Source organism: Chrysochloris asiatica, unplaced genomic scaffold (assembly GCF_000296735.1).
Source record: "Chrysochloris asiatica unplaced genomic scaffold, ChrAsi1.0 scaffold00038, whole genome shotgun sequence".
NCBI classification, from domain to species: Eukaryota; Metazoa; Chordata; class Mammalia; order Afrosoricida; family Chrysochloridae; genus Chrysochloris; species Chrysochloris asiatica.
This window is the reverse complement of record NW_006408556.1, coordinates 10,550,051-10,570,331: the sequence shown is the minus strand read 5'-3', so window position 1 is coordinate 10,570,331 and position 20,281 is coordinate 10,550,051.

Genomic DNA, 20,281 nt, shown 5'->3' with positions numbered 1-20,281 from the left:
CTGTTGTTAGGTTGAATGTTCTGTATGTGTGTATGAGATCAACTGGTTGGTTGTGTTTAGTTCTTCTGTATCTTCTATGTTGAGATTTTTTTCTAGTTATTTTGTCCTAATCAAAACTAGTGTCTTAAAATTATCTTCTTGTTAAATGCTGTCAAGTTGGTTCCAACTCACAGTGACCCAATATGGGGTTTCCAGGGAACAGCTGATGGGTTTGAACTGCTGACCTTGTAGTTCAAAATCCAGTGCTTATCCTATAGCATCGCACGAGGAGTCCACTATTATTGTAGAAGTATTTATTTCTTTATTCAGTTCGATTAGAGTTTGATCTATATATTTTGAGGGTCTTTCATTGGGAGCATTGGTATTTATATATGGTTATGGCCTGTTGCTTAGTTGGGCCTTTAGTCATGATATAATAATGTCTTTGTCTCTGATGCTGGTGTTTGCCTTAAATTTTATCAGAAATTAATACTGCCACTCCTGTTCATTTTTTATTGCCATTCGCATGACTTTTTTTCAATCCTTTGATTTTTAATTTATTTTTGTCTTTGTTCATAAGGTGTGTCTCTGGTGGACAGCATATTAAAGGATCCTGTTTTCATATCCATTCTGCTCCTCTCTGTCTCTTGACAGTTGCATTTAATCCATTTATGATTTAGTGTAATTATAGATTGCTCTTGCTGTTGTTAAGTGCCTTTGAGTTGGTTTCACTCACAGGGACCCTGTATAGGGTTTCCAAGGAGTGGCTGGTGAATTTGAACTGCCAATCTGTGGTTCAAACTGACCTTTTGAATTAATTACTGTTTTTGCTGTGTGTTTATTGGCTTCTTTGGTCCACAGAATTTTCCGCACTGAGTTCATTACGTTTTTTGGTTTCTTTTCATTTTTTATTGAAGTTGTTTTAATGCTTACTAAATCTTTCTGATTGTCCTCTTTTTTATTTGATGTGAAGGTGTATTTTCATTGATGTTTCCCTGTAATTTATTCATTTATTCCCCAGTCTACAACAGTCTGTTTTATCTTGAAATTTATTTATTTGACTTCATCTTTTGAGAGTTCTATATCTACACTAGTCCCTCTTTTTTTCTTTGTAGCTGTCTTCATTATAAATTGATATTTCTGGTTCCCTATGTTAATCTTGGATTCCTGGTATGGCACTGTAGGATCAGCACTGGTTGCTATGATTTGAAACCAACTTGACAGCACTTAACAATAACAATTTTCAGTCTTGTGGGTTTGTTTCACTTTAAATACTTCTATATCTGAACTAAATTTTGGGTGGTGGTGTCATGTTTGTTAATCTCAAATTGTAGCCTGCTGTTGCTGGTTCTCAGTCTAGAGAACACTCGTCAGTATTTTTGTAAAGTTGGTCTGGTTGTTACAAATGTCATTGATTTCTGTTCATCTGCAAATGTCCTTAATTCACCATCATATTTGAGGGACAGCTTTGCTGGGTATATATGACACTTGGTTAGCAATTTTTTTTTTTTTCTTTCAGAGTTTTGTATATATTGTTCCATTGTTTTCTTGACTGCATCATTTCTGCTGAGAAATCTTATTGCTTCTCCTTTATAGGTAACTTTTATTTTTTCAGAAGCTACAATCAGGGGGTATCAAACTGGTATCGTTGCTCTTGAACACTTTAAAGAGGTCTTGTGCACAGTTCTACCAAATGCAATATGTCGTTTGATCTCTTAACTATTGCTTCCTTGAGTGTTGTTTGTGGGTCTAGCAAAATGAAGTCTTTGACAGCATCAATCTTTTCTCCATTTATCATTATGTTGTTTATTGACCCAGTTGTGAGTATTTTTACTTTCTTTACATTGAGGTGTGATCTATAGTGAAGCCTGTTGTCTTTGAGCTTCATCAGTAAGCATTTTAAGTCCCCTTCTCTTCCAGAAAGTAAGGTTGTATAGCCTGCATATTGCAGGTTGTTAATGAGTCTTCCTTCATATATTCCATTTTATCAGATTTGCTCAGCATACAGATTGAATACTGAAAGTATTTAACCATGGCACATAGTTTTTTTCTGATTTTAAACCATTTAGTATTCCCTTGCTCTGTTCTAACCACTGTCTTTTAGTCTATGTACAGGTTCTTGTGAGCATAATTAAGTGTTGTGAGTACCCATTCTTGGCAATTTTATCCATAGTTTGTTAAAATCTACAAGTTGTAGTCTTTGCATAGTCAATAAGTCACAAGTAAACATCTTTCTGCTACTCTTGCCTTTCAGCCACGATCCATCTGACGTTAGCTGTTCCACATCCTTTTCTGAATCTGACTTGAATTTCTGGCAATTCTCTGTTGATGCAACCATTTAAAAATTATTGTCAGCAAAATTTTACTTGCATGTGATATTAATAATATCATTTGATGATTTCAGCACTCCGTTGGGTCATCTCTTTGGAATGGGCACAAATACAGATCTCTTCCAGTCGCTTGGTTGCTGTCTTTCCAATTTTTTGGCACAGATGGATGAGCATCTCCGGTGTGGGTACTTCTGAAGGACTCCGAGGACCCCCTAGTGAGAAGGAAATGCAGCCTGACTGGAAACTCTGGATCAGGCACCCTCGCATTGACTTCTTCTCCCTCTTTGCTCATCCTTTCCAGTCCTCTAGTTCTGTTCCTCAGAAACACTTCCCAAAACAAAGTGTTCATATCCAAGACACAGTCTTAGGTTGTTTTTAGGAGAAGCTTGGTTTAGATATTTCCAATCACTGTACAGTCTCGAAGGAGCTCTGTTAAGATTAAGTACTGAACTACTAACTGCAGTGTTAGCAAAAGCCACCAGACTTTCTGCTCCCGTAAAGATATACAGCCTTAAAAACTGTATACGGGTTCAGTATGAGCCCCAACCAACTTGATGGAAATGAGGTTTTTGGGTGTAGGGTATTTTGGGCAGCCTGCCCACATTTCTTCAGTCTTCTAAGTCTTCTCTCAGTCAACTCTCTCTCAAGAGCAGTCTTGGTCTCAGGAGCCTCTCTGCATAGTGTGTAGAGAGGTGGACCATGTCTCTCTAGGGCCTCTTCCTCTGTGCATCCCTGTTTTTTTCTCTCCCTGTCCATGTGTCAGCCGCAACTGAGGGCTTCCCTAGGACAGTGTCCACATTTGTGGTGTTCCCGGACTGGCCAATTCAGCATCATAGATACTGTCAGTGCAAGAGGAAAGAGAACAGCCAGTAGAAAGTATTAATTTCAAAATGAAGCAAACTAGAAAGAAAGAAAAAAAAAAAAAAATGGGGCCCAAAGCTAAATCCTGTGAAAGGGAGAGAATGGAGGTTACCAGACAGGCACTGAGCCCATTAAATGGGAATGAGAAGAGTGGTCTGTGCTAACCAGAGGCCAAGGTCAAGTATACACCCCAGTGCTAATTAGCTGTGGTGGCTTTGGTTACAGGTCACGGAAAGCAGAAAAAGCTCCGAATTGCCAGGACATTACTAAGGGAGCTAGGGGAAGGAGGGAGAAGCTCAGAAGACTGCTGGAGGCTATGTGAACAGACTGGAAGTTGGGGGATGGAACTAGTGGCTGCCACTGAGCTCTCCCATCCTCCACAAGCCCTGCCCACCAGCCTTCAAGCTCTGCTGCAGGTTGTGAAGCTGGTCAGCACCTGTGAGCTGTCCAGAGGCACCTCAGCAAGCCTCCCCTACATGCCTGCATGTATCAGGCTCTGAGCTCAAGGGGACACAGTCCCTGACCATGCAGAGGTCCCACTCTAGTGTGGAAAGACCTACTTGACAGAACAAACATGAGACTTGAGATCTCTCACCAAGGTTGCAGTGTCAAGAAATGTTTCTAGGAAGTTTTCTCTGTGGAGAACTGGGAAAAATGATCCAACATGAAAAATCGGGATGCGTAAGGAGAGAGGAGGGCTGCTAGGCAGAGGGAACTACCTATGCAAAGACCAGGGGGTAAGAGAGAGCATGGCAACAGGTTCAGGTCTTAGAAGTTGCTCTCAAGAATTCCCGCTCTGTTGACTGGAACAAGACACTCCTTGCTGGGGGGCATGTACCTCTGGGACTGCCAGTTTATGGTCACGAATTTTCACCTTTCCCCAGGCTTCCAGGGTAGCAGAACTAAGCAACAGAAAGTATGAACCCAGTTGGCTTCTTGGACCTGGGTCAACAGCTCAGGTTTCCGTTCTGTCTTCTGGAGACAGGACCAAAAGAGAGACTGTCAGATCACCTCTCCAAGGGCTTAATGGGAAAAAAGATCGATCCATTCATTATTAATTCAACAAATACTAAACACCAATTGCATATCAGTCTTTGTGCTAGGTGCAGAAACCACGAAGATAAGTACATTTTGGCAAATCCCTGGCCTCTCTGAGTACCCAACAATAGGGAGGCAGACGCATACATAGATTGTTGTAGTTAGGTACCATTGAGTCAGCTCCAACTCACAACAATTCTACACAACAGAATGAAACACTACACAGTCCTGTGCCACCTTCACAATTGTTGTTACACTTAAGCCCTTTGCTGTTGCTCCTGTGCCATTTTCCATTTATTGGGGATCGTCCTCTTTTTCACTAACTCTGCCTATACTTCCTCCACCACAGATTTCATTTATAAAGTTTTCCTGGCAGTCCATGGTACTTTTAATATTCTTCTCCATCACCATAATTCAAATGCATCAATTCTTCTATGGTCTTCCTTATACGCTGTCCAACTTTCACATGCATATGACGCTATTGGAGTTCTGGTGTGGTACTGTAGAATAAGCACTAGACCACAGGCTGATTTGAATCACAATGTTGGTAGTTCAAATCTACCAGCTGCTCTTCAGAAACTCTACATAGGATCACTATGAGCCAACTCAACAGCACTTTAGTTCTCAAACTGACATCTTTGCTCTTGAACACTCAAAAAGGTCTTGATCAGCAGATTTGCCCAATGCAACACATTGTTTAAGTTCTTAACTGCTACTTCCATTGAGTGTTGAGTGTGGAACCAAGCAAAATGAAGTCTTTGATAACTTTAATCTTTTCTCCATTTAACATGATGATTTTTTGGTCCAGTTATTTTCTTTATATTGAGGTGCAATCCATACTGAAGGCTGTAGTCTTTGAGCTGTATCAGTAAGTATTTTAAGTCCTCTTTATGTTCAGCAAACAAGGTTGTATCATCTGCATATCTCAGGTTGTTAATGAATGTCCCTCCAATCCTGATGTCACGTTCTTCTTCATATAGTCCAGCTCCTCGGATTATCTGCTCATCATACACATTGTGGTGCTGTATGATAAGCACTGAACAGAAAGGTCGGTTTGACAACCAACTCGACGGCACTAAATAACAATAAAGATCAAATAAGTATGATAAAAGAACACAACGCTGGCACACACCTTCCCTTAAACTATTCAGTAACTCCTTGTTCTATTCGAACAATTGCTTCTTGGTCTATTAACACAATGAAGTGTTCTGGAATACTCATTCTTGGTAATGTTATCCATAATTTATCATGATCGACACAGTCAAAAGTCTTTGCATAGTCAATAGAGTGCAGGCAAACATCTTTTTGGTATTCTATGCTGTAAGCCAAGATCCATCTGACATCAGCAATAGTTCTTCATCAATGCCTTTAGAACAGTTTGGGCTTTTTCATTTAGTATCATTGGTTCTTGATCATATGCTACCTCTTGAAATGATTGGTATCAACCATTTCTTTTTGGTACAGTGACTGTGTAGTCCTTCCATCTTCTTTTAATACTTGCCCATGTTGTTGTTGTTGTTAAGTGCTGTGGAGTTGGTTCTGACTCATAGTGACCCTATATAGGGTTTCCAAGGAGTAGCTGGTGGGTTTGAACTGCCGGCCTTGTGGCTTGCAGTATAGTGCTAATCCTACAAAGCCATACCAGGAGTCCATTTTGCCCATTTTGTTGTTTTTTAGTGCTGTTGAGTCGTTTCTGACTCATAGTGACCTTGTGTAGGGTTTCCAAGGAGCAGTTGGTGAGTTTGAACTGCCGACCTTGTCATGCAATCTGACCTTGTGATTCAGTGCTTTATTTCCTATAGAATCCTTCAGTATTGCAAGTCGAGGTTTGGATATTTTGAATATTTTTTCAGTTCTTTCAGCTTGAGAAATATTGAGCGTGTTCTTTTCTGTTGGTTATCTACTCCAGGTCTTTGCACATTTCATTATATTATTTTGCTTAGTCTTCTGGATATGCCCTTTGAATTTTTTCTGTTCAATTCTTTCACGTCATCATTTCTTCCATTCAACTTTAGCATCTCTATTCTGGAAAGCAAGTTTCAGGGTCTCTTCTGGCATCCATTTTGGTCTTTTCTTTTTCTCCTTGTCTTCTTAATATCCTTTTGCTTTTTTCCTGTCTTGATGTCATCCCACATCTTGATGTCATCCCACAGCTCTTCTGGTCTTCAGTCATTAGTCTGCTCCTGAGATGGTCTCTAAATTCAGGTGGGATATGTTCAAGGTCATATTTTGGATCTTGGGGACTTGTTTTAATTTTCTCCAGCTTCAGTCTGAACTTAAATAATGAACAAGTTGATCAATTGATGGTCTGTTCCACAGTCTGCCCTTGGCCTTCCGATATTGAGATTTTCCATTGTCTGTTCCCACATATGCAGTCACCTTGATTCCTGTGTATTCCATTTGTTGAGGTCCATCTGTACACTCACCTTTCATATTGTTTAAAAAAGGTATTTACACTGAGGTCATAGAATTACAAAAAACCTGAAATTAAAGTGGTATAAGCAAGATAGAAGTCATGGTGTGGCACTGTGGGTTAATGCGCTGGACTGCAAGGTCGGTTTGAAATGCAATGTTGGCAGTTCAAGCGCACCCGTCACTCCTCAGAAACCCTATGCGTCAGAACTGACTCGACGGCACTTAACAACTAGCAAGATATACATTATTTCTGTCTCACATCAATCAATTACAGCAGTAGGTAGCTCCAAGCTACTACAGAACTCCAAGATCCATCCTATTATCTTGTTTTTCCATTTCTTCCTTCATGTTTCACAGCGCAGAGCTTTCACTGTGTGCTCCAATATGGCTACTGGAGTTCCAGTCATATCATCCACATCCCAACCAGTAAAATGGTAAGATGAGAGGAAGTGGGGAAGAGATGGGCACCTTTAATCCCTTTAAGGATACTTCCCAAGAGTTTTCAACACCTTTAACTCATTCCTGTTGACGAGAATTTAGTACAGTTGCTACGTGTATCTACAAAATGGAGTCCTGATGTGGCGCTGTAGAATAAGCATTGGACCGCAAGGTAAGTGGTTCAAACCTACAAACTGCTCCTCAGAAACCCTATACAGAAAGGGTTGCTATGAGTTGGAACCAACTCAATGTTTTTAAGCAACAAATCTGCAAAGTAGAATGGGAATGTAGACTTCAGTCTAGGAGTCCATATCTCTAAGGACAACGAGGAAAAAAGTTATCCTGGGAAACTAGCGGTTTCTGCCGCAAATCAAATGAGATTTTCAAAATAACATGAGAACTCTGAAGTGTGACCTTCTGAAGAGAATCTTAGATTGTTGTTGACTCCTTGCTCCCTCCCTGTGTAGTACTTCCACCTTGTTTGTCCTTAGGGGACACTGAAATGGCTGATCTATAGATAACCAATAGGAGAAGACCAAATGTTGCTCAGTTTTGCGCATTTTCATGATCCTTAATATATGTGAGTTCACCGTTGAGGTCATGGTGCCAAACCACCTTCAATGATCCCTGGCCCTTTACCAAACATGACGTTCTTCCCAGTGACTGGCGCCTTCTGATGAAGCATCCAAAGTTAGTGAGTCAAAGTTTCAGACAGTATATATTGTGATTCAGAGGGTTTTGTTTGGATTAAAGGTTACACAAAAATTAGTTTTCCACTCAACAATTTGTAGTTGTTTGTTTTGTGATATTGGTTGCAATTCTTTCAATGTAACACCACTCTTCCTACTGCCTGAGTTTTCTGATTCCATCTGTCCTTCTTTCTTGCCCCTTCCTGCCTTTTGAGTTTTGTTTGGAGGCAAATGTGACCCTGTGATGACTGTATTTAGGAGTACAATTTGTCCTCTGTGTTATTATTCAATTTATAGGCATGTCTATTACTTGACTGAAAGCTGTTCCCTGGTGGTGGGTTCAGTTGCAGGGAAAGGATGTCTACACAGTCTCAGGGGTTCCCCTAATCTCTAGCAGGCCAGTAAGACTAGTCTGTTTTAGATCTATAGATTTTTCATTGGTTAATTTTCAGAAGTAGATTGCCAAGACTTTCTTGCTAGTCTTAGCTTGGGATCTCTGCTGTAACCTGTCTGCCATGGATGACCCTCCTGGTATTTGAAATACTGGTGGTACAGTTTCCAACATCATAGCAACATGAAAACCACCACCACAAGCCCACTGATGGTACTGTCTGAGGAACATTTGTCCGACATTTAGAAAACCCAAGTTCAAATTCTATTCCAACCACATTTCAGCTATAAATCCTTGGACGCTATTGCATTGATTATCTGGTGTGTAAGTTGGTTGTAGGCATGCTCACACCCTGGGTCATGGTGTGCTCACACTTTCAGGGACACAGTGGAGTCAGGCAACATATGACCCTGCTTACTACACAAGAAACTCAAGTGAGGGCAACCAGGTAAATGTGTTTATAACAATGCTTGTTGTTGTTAAGTGCCGTTGAGTCGGGTCCGTCCCATAGCGACCCTGTACAGGGTTTCCGAGGGTGTAAATCTTTACGGGAGTAGAAAGCCTCATCTTTCTCCCGTGGAGCGGCTGGTAGTTTCGAACCGCTGACCTTAAGGTTCGCAGCCCGATTCGTAACCACTACGCTACCAGAGCTCCTTATAACAATGCTTAGAAGGAGCTTATTTCTCTTCTATCTGCCATTATTCTGGAAACTTCCTGAGATAAACGGATATGTCTCCATCATCAGGTTGACAACTTATTGAGGGCAGGGCTGCATCTCCCCCTCAGACTGGGGTTCCCTGAGGGCAGGGTTGTGTCTCCCCTCAGACTGGGGCTCCCTGAGGGCAGGACTGTATCTTCCCTCAGACTAGGGCTCCCTGAGGACAGGACTGTGTCTCCCCTCAGCCTATGGCTCTCATAGAGCAAGTTTTAAGAACCTCCCTATTCCTTCTTCCACCTCACTAGCTTGTTCTACTCCCTGCCTCCCACCTATCCCAACAATGTGTAGTCTCCTTTATGTCCCAGAAGATAGTTTTCCTCTTTCAGGCAAGCACACTCATCTCCCTGTATCTCTGCCTACAACACTGCTATGGCTGAGTACGGTGCCCTCCTCATTCCATCTCTCTGCTCACCCCTTCCCTCTTGCCTGTGTAGATGAGGATTAACATGCCAAATTATGCTAACTGTGAGCTTACCCTTTGGTGATTAAAAGAAACATCATGCTTCAGGCAGAGTAATCCTAATTACAAGACAGAGCCCACTGTTTTTTATCAAGAGACAAACAGAGACGCTCTGTGCCTATCGAAGCTCTGACAAGGGTATGCAAAACTGGCACAGGAACTGGGACAGATGGGACTCTCCTGAGGACCTTCCTGGGTTTCTCTAGTTCGTCCACCCACCTTCAAGCTGATAGAGCAGTCTGGACAGGAGAATGGCGGTTGCTCAGAGGACTGAAATCCCTCAGCAGACCAACCAGCTCATTAGAAGTGATTCAGAACCACAGTCTTCTTCCCTGAGAAAACAGAGGCTGTGGCAAGAACATGTTGCATCCCAGGCAGAGACTATAGCGATGAGAGGTTTGTCTGCCACCACACCAACCTGCCCTAGACCTCCTCCTGCAGGCGTGCTTCCTTCCCAGGTCAAGGACCCTGCCTTCCCATCAGGATACAAACAAGAGTCAAGAATTCATGTCTGGTGTTCAATCTTGGTATCCCTACAGTTTTCCAGTACTTTTCATACTGATTTTCTCCTTCGTTCTACCAGGTTCCCTCTTTCTTTTCATCTTTCCTTCCTTTCTTTCTTCACTTAGTTATTGAACACCCACTTGGTAACAATGGTCAGCCCTGGAGATATCACAGTGAACTAAGGAGACATGGTCCTCACCATCATAGAGTTCCATTCTATGAGGGGACAGACCTCAAACAAGTCATTATACTAAATAGTAAAGAGGATTTTGATGAGTTTTACAGGAAACGTACGGGGTGCCTTAGCAAATGTGTGTCCAAAATCTTTTATCATAAAGCTAGACATGATGATGTGCTGATGTTATTATTCAGTTAGTCATTCATTCACTATCAAAATTTGTCAAGTGCTGCCTGGGTGGCAAGGAGCCAACATTCTCTGAGGGAGTTCAGTTTTAGAGTGGCAGACAGACAATAGATATGATGAACCCTAAAATGGTTTCACCCAATCGTTGTACTGTTTCTGACCCCAAGTGCCAGACATTGTGCTGTGTTTTAGAAACTTCACAGACTTTAATCCCTACAAGAAGTTTGGGAGCTATTATTATTCCTACCTTACAGGTGACGAAACTGTGGTTTGCATGAGAGCAAGGGCTGAGTCATTGAAATCTGCCATTGAGTGCTTGGAATAAAGAAAATTATACATTCCAGTAGGGCGAAAAGAAGTTGATGGTACCCATCAACAAATGAATGGATAACCAAAATGTGGTACACACCATCCAATGGAATACTATTCTGGTGTGACACTGCAGGATCAGCACTGGACTGCAGGCCACCACGTCAGTGGTCCAAACACACCAGGTCCTCCTTGGAAGTCCTATACCAGATTGCTGTGAGTCAGAACTGACTCAACAGTACTTAACAACAACAATAAAGAGAAATGAAGTCTCTATAGATGTTATGACAAGGATGAATTTTTAAACATTGAGTGACATGAGTTAACAGTGATGGATAAACATTGTATGATCCCACTTATATGAAATATGTACCAATTATCAGTTGCCATGGCATCAGCTTAGACTCATGGTGACTTCATGTGTGTCATAGTAGAACCTTGTTCCACAAGGTTTTCAATAGCTGATTTTTTGGAAGCAGATCTCCAAATCTTTCATCTGAGGTAGCTCTGGGTAGACTCCAACTTCCAGCCTTTCAGTTAGCAGCCAAGCATGTTAACCATTTTCACCACCATGGATGTTATCAGGTCACTCTGAGTTGAAATCAACTTTACTCAACAGCAGTAGGCTTCTTTGTTGGGAGGAGGAGACAGTGGGTCATATAAAGTTTCTAGAATAGGTTAATCCACCAATGCAAAACATTAGTGGTTCCCAGAGAATGGGGTAGAGGAGGGTCGGGGGTTAAATACATTTATAAGACTCACAAGAGACCCTGGAATCTAGGGGTTTTTCTCTTGAGGAATTTATAGATTCTTCTAGAACTTTAAAAAATAAATAGTCTGACCTGTCACTGTAAATATGCTGGTTCAATGTCTGCCTTCTTGGTCCTGCTAATACCTGTTACTGGTATTGCTGTTGTAATTAAGTGCTGTTGATTGGCTCCAACTCATGTTACCCTGTATAGCGTTTCCAAGGAGTGGTTGATAGGTTTGAACTGCCAACCGTGCAGTCCAGTGTTTATCATTGTTGTTGTTGTTGTGTGCCTTGGAGTCGGTTCTGACTCATAGCAACCCTGTACAGGGTTTCTGATGCTGTAAATCTTTATGGGAGCAGAAAGCCTCATCTTTCTCCCGCAGAACAGCTGGTAGTTTTGAACTGCTGAATGTGAGATTAGTAGCCTGATTCGTAACCACTATGCTAGCAGAACTCCTTAGTGTTTATCATACAGCAGCACAAATCACCACTGAGGGAGTGAAAGAAGGAAGACTGTAGGACCACACACTCCCAGAAACTCTCTCCTGTTCCCAGGCTCTGCAGAGAGGCACCTTTCTTTCCTTGATAACCACGGTTTCCTGAGGCAATAGAGGTGGGAGGGGATCCTTTTAAATGTAATGATTTCTTTTTATATATGTCTATTGACTTGTCTCCACATTTCATTGGCATTTTCTAATATTGAACCAACAGAACAGTCTAGTTACTCCCATTCCTCATAAACAGGGATGTACTTCCACATATTCATCACCACCACCTTTCTGTTCCCCAAACAGGGATGCTGCTCCAGCCTGCCAAGGCTCAGCCTTAAAGACCAGAGGCTAGCATCACTTTGAAGGTGAGATCTCCTGTCCCTTCTCTGACTTCCACACCTTGCTCTGATTCCCCAGTCAGACTGTACCTTGGTTACCCAGTGCCGCTGTAACAGAAAAACCAAAGTGGGTGGTATTAAAGAATAGAAACATAGTTTCTCACAGTTTGTTGTTAGCAGCCCTCGAGTGGATTCCAACTCTTAGCAATGGTATGTCTCAATAACTGTATTGCTCTTAAGTTGTATATACATATACATACTAGAGGCTTCAAAAAGTTTTGGGGAAAATTTCATTAGTTTTTTATTTCATTTTCCAGGTGCTTTGTGAAGCCCCTTCATATATATTGTTGTTGTTAAGTGCCATAAAGTCAGTTCTGTATATATATGTTGTTATTGTTGTTGTTACGTGCCGTGGAGTCAGTTCTGACTCATAGCGACCCTGTACAGATTTTCTGAGGCTGTAAATCTTTACGGGAGCAGAAAGCCTCATTTTCTCCAGTGGAACAGCTGGTAGTGACCTTATATATGGTGGTGTGGTGTGCCGTGGAATCAGTTCCAACGCATAGTGACCTCATCTTTTCTCCCGTGGAACAGCTAGTAGTTTCAAACTGCTGACCTTGAGGTTGGCAGCCTGACTCGTAACCACTATGCTACCAGAGCTCTCTCTCTCTCTCTCTCTCTCTATATATATATATATATATACATATATATAAACATACACACACACACATTGTTGTAAAGTGCTGTTGAGTCAGTTCTGATCCACCATGACTCTTTGTAGAGTTTCTGAGGAGTGGCTGATGAGCTTGAACTGCTGACACTGCAGTTCAAACCGACCTTGCAGTACAGTGCATTAACCCACAGTGCTATACACCAGGACTCCTTGTGTATATGTATGTATATATATATCCCCTTCCTTTACCCAAAAGCCTTAGGAGGGGGTGCCTGAGACCACCGCCTGCACCTTCTACAGGCACATATCCAGCAGGCTGGGGAGGAAGACCTGTGGTCAGAACCAAGGGTGATGTCTTCATATTATATAAATTCTTTTCTCTGGCCTCCATTCCCTTCACCCTGGGCAGAGTGCCAACAAGAAGCCCAGGGCAGCCTCTTTCAGGATTGCAGTTTCTAATTAGTCTCTGCTCTTTGAAAAGAGTAAAATGTTACATAAATGTAAGTTGCTAATAAAAACAATCAATCTTGTTGGAGCTGGAGATGGGGAGACAGGAACTTGGGGTCCTCTTCGTTGGAGGCAGCACAATAGAAAACAGGACTGGTATAAGGGAACCTGGTGTCTGACCCCAGCCCGTTTACTAACTCACTGTGTGTTAATGGATGAAACATGTCCTCTCTCTGGGCCTCACTGGCCTCATGGCAAAATGAGGGTATGAAGGCTTCTCCCATCTCTGATTTCAAAGGGAACCTCACCAAACATTGGAGGTAGGAGACAGATATTTAACAACTATTAATGGATTAGCACTTAGCTGCTAGCTGAAATATTGGTGGTTCGAACCCACACAGTGATGCTGCGGGAGAAAGAACTGGAGATCTGTTTCCATTAAGACTGTCGTCTAGAAAATCCAATGGGTAGTTCAAGTTTGTCACATAAGGTTGCTTTGAGTTGCAACTGACTTGTCAGTACCTACCAGTAGCAACAATATATGTCGGAAGATTTTCAACCATGGACTAGCTGTATCTGCACGATGACCCTGTTATACAATGATTACCTCTCATCTTACCGAGGCGGACACGGCATTTGAAAGAAGTTACAGAACTCACTTAATGAATGACGCAGGGTCTAAAATGGCAGAGCCACCGGCCAGGTGGGGAAGGCTCCTCATGCTCTTCAGGAAACTTACTCAGGGAGTCACTGGGAATGGGCCTGAGCTGGAAGGAGGAAGTGTGTATGTGTGTGTAGGGGTGGGTGTGTGTGTGCATGCCTGGCTTCCTGTGTGCTTATGGCAGTGTGCATATACATTGGTGCATGTGTTTGTATGGATGCATGTGCGTATATGTTTATGTATGTTTGTGTGCCCATGTGTGTGTGAGGGTGTGCTGTTTGATATCGAGATTCTCTGAGATGACCAGAACCACAGACACCCTACGTCAGATTCTCCCCTAGCTGCTACTTCTCCTCCACGCCCCCAATCCTTCCTCTAGTCTCTAGGCAGACCCCTTGAATTGGTTTTCTTTAGCAAGGCAAACAAAACCTGCACTTTCCAAACTCCAAATGTGTTTGCTTCCTGGAAAATCCATAACAATTAACCAGATCTGCCAGGGAAAGAGAAACCTGGAACCTGCTGAGATAGCCTAGCAAAGAGGGATGCTCTCCAGTGCTGGTTAAAAATTCAGAAGGAGGACCAGTAGATGATATGAGCTGCAATCTTTTACTAAAAAGATTTAATGGTCCACAATTCAATTTGAACTGAAAGATTCCCCCCGATGACTCCTTATAAAGTCTTCCTGAGCCCTGAGTCGATATCTGTGGGGCTGGTGAGGAGCAACTATTGATTAGCTGTCTCTGCCAATGAGCAATACAAGGCAAGGAGGTTGAAGTGGAACACCATGCAACATTACACGGGCGGCACCTCATAAAACTGGCACCTATCGACTGGCTCTGTGCAGTGCTGTCCAGGCCAGAACAAAGGATGGCTAAAGCAGGTTCCCTGAACTAATCAAACACCCTGGGAACCCACTGTGGGCAAATGAATTCAGCATATCCTCTCCTATGAAGGGGGTTTAAGGGGCCTAGAAGCCAGGTTTCTCCCAGTTTCAAGCACAAAGATCCTGGTGTGAAGGACCACCTGATCTTACAAAATTTGAAGGTGCATTGTGCTAAAAGTAGTTCAAACCAGAAAAAGTTTTTAAAAAAAAAAGCCCTACCTCAGTGCTACGACGTCAATTCCAACTCATAGTAACCTTATATAAGCTTTCTGAGATGGGAACAGACAGCCTCATCTTTCTCCCATAGAGCAACTGGTGGGTTTGAACCACCAACCCTGTGGCTAGCAATCCAATGCTCAACCTATAGTTCCACCGTGGTTCCTCAGGTCACATTAAAAAGAGAAAGAGAGAGCTGTTTGTGTACTATCATGCTTATCCTATGCTACTCATCTGATAGTCTCAGCCATTCAAGTGTATAACAAGACTTCTGGGTAAGAAAAAAATGACTTAGGCATTAAAAAAAAAAAAGTCCATGCACACTAAGTGTGCATATAGGGCCACACCAATCCATTTTCTCATATTCAAACGGAGTCCTGGTATGCTCTGTAGGATAAGCACCGGACTACTAACCACAAGATTGACAGTTCAAATTCACCAGCTGCTCCTCAGAAACCCTGTACAGTAGGGGTGGAGAACCATTTTTCTGCCAAAATTTATAACATTATTTGTGGGCCATATAAAATTATCAACTTAAAAATTACCTGCTATAGACCAGCCTGGAGCTGCTAGAAGAACAGAAGGTATTTCTTGAAAGAAAGACCAGCAGGAAAAATGAAAAACAGTAACAGCAGTTCAATTGATCATTACAAGAACAAGCAAGTTGTTTGCCGGGAAGCCATCAGGGTAAGCAGTTGGGTCCCCTCAGAGAAAACCCCCTTCCAAGACTGAGACTCAAGGGGAATACATGAGCAGGCATGTGGTCTTGCTGGTGACCACATTGGTCTACCCATAAAAGGAAGTGGGGGGAAAAAGCAATGATGTTGTGAGCTAAGTCTGACCACATTCAACAGATTCCTGTCCACCTGGATTGAGATCTGGTTGGCCAGCACTATGGCAAGACCTGGGGACACCTGGACTCAGGGACAGGGACATGGGCACAGAGAACGAGAGCAGAAAGTGAAGCATCCAGCTAATATGAAGTGAGAGGAGAGGCACAAGAACACCCATTCTTGCAGATAATACCCATTTAACCTGGCTTCAATGGCTGGATGATCAGAACTCGACTAGAGGAAGAAATAAGAGGAGAAAAAGAGTAATCCGCTACAATTTGATGAATTTGACTTATACTTATGGATGTAGGTAGCTCAAAAGAGGGAACGAATCTTTACAGCAAGGATCATTCCCTCCCTCTTGGTACTCGGGGTTGACAGGGATGGGCAACGTAGACATTGGCTACCCAAAATGGGGGGACTACAAAGGCACGAAGTGACTGGCTTACAAGCTTTCAAGAGGGATCCTAGTTTCATAGAATACGGGGGGAGGTAGAATCTCCACTGAGTGGTTTCCAACCTGTCTGAACGGGGCTGGTGGAAGGAGATGGGGATAAGACTCTTGTGGTCCAATACTGAATAATTGCTATCAGGATGGATTGTGAGTGTTGCAAATGTAAAGGTAGATATTTTGTAACAAAAGGAGTGGTTGATCTTGCAGTCCAGGAGCAGAGGACCCTGGGACCATCAAGGGAGAAGAGCAGAGTGCAGGACCCTATCCAGATAAGCAGTGATGCCAGAGATGGAGGCAGAGACGATGATGTGGAGAGATGGAGAGGCTGGGGGGCCTTGGACTCAGGGAGGGAGAGGGGCTGTGTGCTGACAGCCATGGGGCAGGCTTGCAGGGTGTTTAAATGGTTGTATATTCCTGAGTGCTTCAGTGTATATCCAAAAACAAAACAAACCAAAACAAAACAAACAAAAAAAACAGAGTGAATGGAAGCAAATGCTGTTGAATGATGATGCATGGAAGGGATTGTAATCATTGCAATGAAACAAAATACAATAGGATCAATGTAAAGCTGGTGTTCTCCCAGCTTTACACCAGCCAATTCACAATAAAAACTTTTAAAAAAAATTACCTGTTATATTTGGTCATTTCATTAACTCACCCCTAATGTGATGATAAGGAGCTCTGGTAGCATAGTGGTTACGAATAGGGTTGCGAACCACAAGGTCAGCAGTTCGAAACTACCAGCTGTTCCACGGGAGAAAGATGAGGTGTTTCGCTCCCGTAAAGATTTACAGCCTTGGAAACCCTGTATAGGGTCATTATGAGTTGGAACCGACTCCACGGCACATACCAACAATGTGATGATGGAACCAACTCGACGGCACTTAACAACAAAACACCAAACATGTGGCTCTGTGGGTTAATGCACTAGACTGCAAGGTCAGTTTGAACTGCAAGGATGACAATTTAAGCTCACCAGCTGCTCTTCGGAAACACTAAACAGGGTCACTATGAGTAAGAACTGACTCTATGGTACATTGTTGTTGTTGTTGTTGTTAAGTGCCTTCGAGTCGGTTCTGACCCATAGCGACCCTGTACAGGGTTTCCGAGGGTGTAAATTCTTACGGGAGTAGAAAGCCTCATCTTTCTTCCGCGGAGCAACTGGTAGTTTCGAACCGCTGACCTTAAGGCATAGCAACAACAAATACCCAAATAGAAGCTCTGGTGACATAGTGGGTAATCTGTTGGGCTGCTAACCACAAGGTCAGAAGTTTGAATCCACCAGTCCCTCCTCCGAAGAATGATGAGGATTTTTGCTCCTGTAAAGATTTATAACCTTGGAAACCCTACATAGGGTCCCTATGAGTTGGAACCATCAGATGTCTTTCAGTTTTTGTGCTGCGGTGGCTTGCTTTTTGATGTGATCCTGGAAGCTATGCCATGGGTATTTTAAATATCAGCAGCATCACCCAGAGTGGACAGGTTTCAGCTGAGCTTCCAAATGAAAACATACTAAGAAGAAGAGCAGATTACTTCTGAATATTTAGTTGCTAAAAACCTTATGAATAGCAGTGAAACTGTCAGCACCAGAATACTGAATATTGAAACATGATGGCAAGCACCAGAATATTGTCAGATATAGTGCCAGAAGATGAGCCCCTCAGCTTGGAAGACACTCAAAATGCCACTGGAGAAGAGCTGCCTCCTCAAAGTAGAGTTGACAGTTATGACGTGAATGGAGTAAAGCCCTTGGGACCTTCATAAGCTGATGGGCCACAACTCAAGATGAAGAGAAACAGCTGAAAACATCCATTAATAATCAGAATATGGAATGTACACATGTGAGTCTAGGAAAATAGATAATTATCCAAAATAAAGTGGAATGCATAAACATTGATAATGCATAATCCTAGGCATTAGTGAGCTGAAATGGACTGGTATTGGCATTTTTTTTAATCTGGCAATCAGATGGCTTACTACGCCGGGAATGACAAATTGAATAGAAATGTTATCACATTTATCAGCAAAAAGAACATCAAGATCTGTCACGAAGTACAATGCTGTCTGTGATAGGATAGTATCCATATGTCTACAAGGAAGACTGGAATCCTGGTGTGGTGCTGTGGGTTAATGCGCCAGACTGTGAAGCCGTATGAACTGCAAGGTTGGCGGTTCAAGCTCATCAGCTGTTCCTTGGAAACCCTATACAGGGTCACTACAGGTCGGAACCGACTCGACGGCACTTAACAACGACAACAAGGAAAACCAGCTAATATTACTATTATTAAAATTTACTTATCAACCACTAAAGCCAGTGAGGGTGAAATTGAAGAATTCTACCAACTTTTTCAGTCTGAAATTGATCAAACATGCAATCAAGACATATTGATAATTACTTGTGATTGGAATGCAATGGTTGGAAACAAAGAGGAAGGATCAGCAGTTGGAAAATAAAACTTTGGTGATAGAAACGATGCTGGAGATTGCATGATATAATTTTGCAAGACCAATGACATCTTCATTACAAATACCTTTCTTAAACAACACAAAAGATGACTCTACACAAGGATCTCACCAGATGGAATCCACAGAAATCAAATTGACTACATCTGTGGAAAGAAACCTTGGGAAAACTCCATTCTCATCAGAAAAAACAAGGCCAGAGGCATACCATCAATTGCTCATATGAAAATTCAGGCTGAAGTTGAAGAAAATTAAAACAAGTTCACCAGAGCCAAAATATGACCTTGAATATATCCCACCTGAATTTAGAGATCATCTGAAGAACAGACTTGATGCATTAGACACTAAAGATCAAAGATCAGAAGAGTGAGGGATGACATCAAGAACATTATACAGAAAGAAAGCAAAAGGTCATTAAGAAGACAAGAAAGAAGGAAAAGACCAAAATGGATGTCAGAAGAGACTCTGAAACTTGCTCTTCAGCATAGACATGCTAATGTAAATTGAAGAAATGAAGAGGTACAAGAGCTGAACAGAAAATTTCAAAGATCAGCTTGAGAAGACAAAGTCAAATACTATAACAAAATATGCAAAGACCTGGTGTTAGAAAACCAAAAGGGAAGAACATATTCAGCATTTCTCAAGCTGAGGGAACTGAAGAAAAAATTCAAGACTTGATATGCTTAAAGCATTAAAGGATTCTATGGGCAAAATATTGAATGATGCAGAAGCATCAAAAGAAGATAGAAGAATGCACAGTCTCTGTACCAAAAAGAAATGGTCGATGTTCAAAACTTTCAACAAACTGATGTGGCACAAGAGGCACTCACTCATCTGTTCCAAGAAATTTAGAAGACAACTACCTGGCCAACCACTGGAAGAGATCTTTATTTGTGCCCATTCCAAAGAGAGGTGACCCAACAGAAAGTATGAATCATCAGACAATATCTTTGATATTCCACATGAGTAATTTTTACTAAAGGTAATACAAAAACAGCTGCAACCATACATTGAAAGAGAACTTCCACAGGTTCTAGCCAAATTCAGACGAGGATGTGGAATGAGCGATATCACTGCTGATGTTAGATGGATCTAGACTGAAAGCAGAGAATACCAGAAAGGTGTTTACCTGTGCGTTAATGATCATGCAAATGATTTCAATTGTGTGGATCATGACAAGCTATGGACAACATTGGGAAGAATGAGTATTCCAGAACACTTAATTGTGCTCATGAGGAACCTGTACATAGACCAAGACATAGATGTTCAAATAGAAAAAGGAAGTATTGAATGGATTAACATTACAAAAGGTTGTGCACCAGGATTGTATTCTTTCACCATACTTATTCAAACCATATGCTGTGCAAATAATCCAAGAAGTTAGGTTATATGAAGAAAAACATGGCATCAGGATTTGAGGAAAACTCTTTAACAACCTGCAATATGCAGATAATACAACCTTGAAAGCAGAGAGGACTTGAAGTTGTCAAAGACTTCATCTTGATTTGATCAACCATCAATACTCATGGAAACAGCAGTCAAGATATCAAACAATGTATCGCATTAAGCAAATCT